The sequence below is a fragment of the Somniosus microcephalus genome, chromosome 10 (assembly GCF_052327205.1).
Source record: "Somniosus microcephalus isolate GS21.2 chromosome 10, FLI_Smic_1.0, whole genome shotgun sequence".
In the NCBI taxonomy this organism is placed as follows: Eukaryota; Metazoa; Chordata; class Chondrichthyes; order Squaliformes; family Somniosidae; genus Somniosus; species Somniosus microcephalus.
This window is the reverse complement of record NC_140996.1, coordinates 63,525,015-63,531,014: the sequence shown is the minus strand read 5'-3', so window position 1 is coordinate 63,531,014 and position 6,000 is coordinate 63,525,015.

Genomic DNA, 6,000 nt, shown 5'->3' with positions numbered 1-6,000 from the left:
CAGAAAGAAATTCAACGACCTCACTCGGGTCGTGAGGGTGGGTGTTGTTTCTGCAAACTTCTGCATCCCTTCATTTGCAGCTGACTTTATGGCTACAGGGTGGCCTGTGCCCCATTGGCCATCTACCAGCAAGCACCCATGGCCCTTTCTGGGCACACACATGCATATTTGACTTGGCGTCATGTAAGGGCTCTTGCACCATGGGAGGCATGAGATAATCCCTCAGGGCATCAGGTAACATAACTTCCCCTCCTTTCCCCTGCAGTCCAAGCTGGCGAGGATTGGCAAAGACCAGCTTCGCACCAGTGGAGGACCTCCACAAGTGGTCACTCTCACGGATCTCGAGGAGAGAGTCCACCAGATTCTTGGAGGACGTCTGAGTGGTCCTGTAACCACTGTAGCTGCCGACCCCATTGTCGAAAGTGATGGTAAGGTTCTCACCTTTTACAACTGTCTCCTTCCACTTGTTACCCCCGCCAGTATGCTTTCTCACTGTGGACCCATGTCATAGCCTTGCCGCAATCTGGCATCCCTTGCTGCCAAGCTGTCCTTTTGCTAAAGCCACTCTTCCACCTCCCTGCTTTCAGATGCTGCATCACTAGCTCGGGAGCCGGGCCCTCAAGCTGCCAGTGCCAGTGCCTCCAAAGGCTCAATGAGAAAAGTACTGTCCAACAGAATCACAGAAACCCCACAGTGCAGATAGAGGCCATTTCGGCCCATCGAGCCTGCACCGACACATATCCCACCCAATCCCCGTAACCCCTACACCAACACCAACACATATCCCACCCTATTCCTGTAACCTCACGTATTTAATCCCCCTAACACTAAGGGTCAATTTATCATAGCCAATCAACCTAACCCGCACATCTTTGGACTGTGGGAGGAAACCGGAGCACCCGGAGAAAACCCACGCAAACACGGGGAGAATGTGCAAACTCCACACAGACAGTCGCCCGAGGCCGGATTCGAACCCGGGTCTCTGGTGCTGTGAGGCAACAGTGCTAACCACTATGCCACCGAAGGTCAGCAACTCTCTCCAGCAATGATCAGAATGGCCAGCCCAAATGGCTGCAGCTTTTATACTAGTGCTGTCCCCTTTAAATAGCGCCCCCCGAGTCCGAGAAGGGCCTGGGAATGCTCCATCCAACTGTCACTAATAGCGCCAGGCGGAAAGGTTGCGGGCGCTACCGAATATCCGGTCCGGGGCGCCAAAAAGGCGTTGCACACTGAAATGACGTCATGATCTGCCTGCGCCCGCGGGCGCGTGCAAAGAGTTAGCACCGGCGCTAAAAGGATACTCAATATGGGAGGTGGTGCTATATTCACTGCGCCCGCCCGAAAATTGGGTAACGCCCCAATTCTCGGGCTCTTTAGGCGCTAATCGCTGGCGCTACCAACTGAATTTCTAGGCCATAGAGTTATACAGCACAGAAAGAGGCCCTTTGGCCCATCGCGTCCGCGCCGGACATCAAGCCCTGTCTAATCTAATCCCATTTTCCAGCATTTGGTCCATAGCCTTGTATGCTATGGCATTTCAAGTGCTCATCCAAATGCTTCTTGAATGTTGTGAGGTTTCCTGCCTCTACCACCCTTTCAGGCAGTGAGTTCCAGATTCCAACCACCCTGAAAAAGTTTTTCCTCAAATCCCCTCTAAACCTCCTGCCCCTTACCTTGAATCTATGCCCCCTTGTTATTGATCCCTCTACTAAGGGGAAAAGTTCCTTTCTATCCACCCTATCTATGCCCCTCATAATTTTGTATACCTCAATCAGGTCCCCCCTCAGCCTTCTCTGCTCCAAGGAAAACAACCCCAGCCTGTCCAGTCTTTCTGCATAGCTGAAGCGCTCCAGCCCAGGTAACATCCTGGTAAATCTCCTCTGCACCCTCTCCAAAGCAATCACATCCTTCCTATAGTGTGGCGACCAGAACTGCACACAGTACTCCAGCTGTGGCCTTACCAGCATTTTGTAACGAAGGTGAGAGATTGCAGAGCTCTGAGATGCAGAGGGATCTGGGTGTCCTAGTGCATGAATCGCAAAAGGTTACTATGCAGGTACAGCCAGTAATTAGGAAAGCTAATAGAATGTAATTGTTTATTGTGAGGGGAATTGAATACAAAAGTAGGGAGGTTATGCTTCAGTTATACAGGGCATTGGTGAGACCACATCTGGAGTACTGTGTACAGTATTGGTCTCCTTATTTAAGGAAGGATGCAAATGCATTGGAAGCAGTTCAGAAACGGTTTACTAGACCAATACTTGGAATGGGCGGGTTGTCTTATGGGGAAAGATTGGACAAGCTAGGCTTGTATCCGCTGGAGTTTAGAAGAGTAAGAGGTGACTTGATTGAAACATATAAGATCCTGAGGGGTCTTGACAGGGTAGATGTGGAGAGGATGTTTCCTCTTGTGGGAGAATCCAGAACTAGGGGTCACTGTTTAAAAATAAGGTGTCGCCCATTTAGGACAGAGATGAGGGGAACTTTTTCTCACAGAGGGTCGTGAGTCTTTGGAACTCTCTTCCTCAGAGAGCAGTGGAAGCAGAGTCTTTGAATATTTTTAAGGCAGAGGTAGATATTCTTGATAAGCAAAGGGGTCAAAGGGGTAGGCGGGAATGTGGAGTAATCAGATCAGCCATGATCTTGTTGAATGGCGGAGCAGGCTCAAGGGGCCGAGTGGCCAACTCCTGCTCCTAATTCGTATGTTCGTATGTAATAAAGTAGGAAAAGAATCATGACTTTTCAGTTAAATCGTGAGATCACGAGTTGAGGTAAATTTTCAATATAAATCGCCTGTCTCGCGATTAATTTGCGAGAGTTGGCATTACTGTGATGGTCTTGGTGATGGAGAGGATATGGGGTCAGAAGCTCAGCTCAGGATCAAATAGGATGCCGAGGTTTCGAACAGTCTGGTTCAGCTTCAGGCATTTGCCAGGGAGGGAGTTGGTGGCTAGGTCAAGGAGTTTATGGCGGGGACTGAAGACAATGGCTTTGGTCTACTCAATAGTTAATTGGAGGAAATTTCTGCTCATCAAGTACTAGACGTCAGACAAGCAGTGTGAAAATTAGAGACAGTGGTCAAGAAAGGTGGCATTGAGCAATGTTCCCTGTAAGCTGCACTTTGTTCTTCGCGGCCTGTTTCTTTCAATGCACGGTCCCTTTAAATGTCTGCGCAAGTGCAGTATTTTCAATGTAAAAGATTGTGAGCAGCCTGCGCGGGACGTTGCAGATTATTGCACGGCCAAGCACATGCACAGCTTCGAGGAAACAATGGTGGTGAGGTAGAGCTGGGTGTTGTCAGCGTACATGTGGAACCTGATGCTGTGTTTTCGGATGATGTCGCGAGGGGCAGCATGTAGATGAGAAATAGGAGCGGTCAAGGATAGATGCTTTGGGGACTCCAGAGATAATGGTGTGGGAGTGGGAGGAGAAGCCATTGCAGGGGATTCTCTGTCTACGGCTGGATAGATAACAATGGAACCAGGTGAGGGCAGTCCTACCCAGTTGGACAATGGAGGAGAGGCGTTGGAGGAGGATGGTGTGGTTAACCATGTCAAAGGCTGCAGACAGGTTAAGAATGATTAGGAGCATTAGTTCACCATGGTTACAGTCACATAGGATGTCATTTGTGAGTTTGATAAGTGCTGTGGCAGGGGCAGAAAACTGATTGAAGGAGTTTCAGGAAAGGTGGGCATGGATTTGAGGCAACAACACATTCAAGGATTTTGGAGAGGATGAGAAGTTGGAGATGGGGTGGTAATTTACAAGGACAGAGGAGTCAAGGGTGTTTTTTTTGAGGAGGGGTTGATGACGACAGATTTGAAAGGGTGGGGGACTGTACCTGAGGAGAGGAGACCGTTAACAATATCAGCTAACATGGGGGCCAGGAAGGGAAGTTAGGTGGTCAGCAGTTTGGTGGGAATAGGGTCGAGGGATCAGGAGGTGGGTCTCATGGACAAGATGAGCTAGGAGAGGCATGAAGGGAGATAAGAGAGAAATTAGAGAAAGATGCAAGTTGAAGACTAGGGCAGGGGGAACCTGGGGGAGGTTTGGCTTAGTGGGCTGGATGAAGGGAGGGAAGCGGCAGAGACAGTCTCAACGGATGGTCTCAATCTTCGAGACAAAGAAGTCCATGAGCTCCTCATACATGTTGTTGGAGGTGAGGATGGACACAGTGGCCCAATTCTTTTGTTTAATTCATTCTCGGGATGTGGGCATTGCTTGCAATGCCAGCACTTATTGCCCATCCCAGATTTGGTACAACTGAGTGGCTTTCTAGGCCAATTTAGAGGGCAATTAAGAGTCAACTACGTTGGTGACACTGGAGTTACATATGGGCCATACCAGGTAAGGATGGCAGGTTTCCTTCCCTAAAGGATATTAATGAACCAGTTGGGTTTTCATGACATCCGACAGCCATTTCTCCTTCAAAGTTTATTTCGACATTTTGGTTTGTTTTTGTTTAAAAAAAAACAGTAGCTGCCATTTTCAGACTACTTCAGGAAAAGTCATTTTGTCTTTTGAATAATCAGCTGCAGGACCTGATCCTTTTCACAAAGTCTGCAGTCAGTTTTGGGCCAGGATCACAACCTACCGCACCTTCTTCGGAACAGATACAGGCTTACTCTGCACTAATGTTGACAAATTAGCTGTTTCAGACAATTTATAACTGACCTGAAACTTGCTGCTTTCTCCACTTCATTAAACCGTCAATCAATAATGCTCAATTAGCTGCCTATTATGTGACATTTTTGTTGTGGCAAATGATATTAGTATAAAGGCTTCCACTGTCTTCTGGAGAGACATGTCTATAAGGACATATGCCAGAAGCACCAAATCTGATCTGCAACCAGAATGTCGGGAAGGAGTTCCGCATCACAACATCATTATTGCAAGAAACAAATGGTATGTCACAGCATGTGCGTGACTTCCTAAAGAAGCAATGGGTGAGTAAGCATAAATAGTCTGCTCATTCACCAGATCAGAGTCCTAATAGATGGGTTGTATGAATGTCTAGAAACCAACATCTTTCATCAATTGAAGGAAGTAATTGAAGGTGAGAGGTGAGGTATCCCATGGCAAGCTATTCTTTGTGTTGGCTGTTTGAATGTGAACTTAGCTTTTATAGTAGGACCACTAGTAACGTCAAATGAAGCAGAAAATTTCCAAATGAGAAATATATCTTACAACCCCAAAAGATGAAAGCTGGGGAGATATTTTTACTTTCTCTGAAACTGTTTGGCATGATTGTTATCAATAGACAGCAAGTTCTTTTCTCTGATGTAACATTCATATCCTCTCATAACAGTGATATTGTGTTTAAGGACTAGTCCATATAAATATTTTTATACAATATATGCAGCCTATAACATGTTTTGTGTAACTCCCAAACAATGCTTTTGAAAAAGTACAGTGTGCATTTATTATAAACACCTATTTTGATCCAGTGCAATTTAGATCTTCGCTATTTGGACTTCACCTGTATAATGGATATACAACTGTGTAAGAAACCTGGGAAGTTAAGTGACAAATTAACTTTAACAGATAAATGTGAGGTGATGCACTTTAGTAGGAAAAATAGAAACATCAGCTACATCTTAGCAAATAAGAAACTGAATGGGGTAGAAGAGCAAAGGGAACAAATAATTGAAAGCAGCTTTGCAGGTTAGCCAAGCAATTAAAAATGCCATCAAAGCACTGAGATTTATATCTAGGGGTATAAAATTCAAAAATAATGAATTTATGTTAAACTTGTATAGGACCATGGTCAGGTCACACTTAGAGTACCGTGCACAGCTCTGGTATCCATACTATAAAAAGGAAATAGAAGCAGTGGAGAAAGTGCAAAAAAGATTTACAAAGCTGGTAGCAGAACTGAGAGAATACAGCTATCGGGAAAATTTGAATGGGTTGGGTCTTTTTTCTTATAAAAAGACTTAGAGGTGATCTGATAGAGATATTTAAAATTATGAATGGGTTGGAGAGGTTAGATGTGGAGAA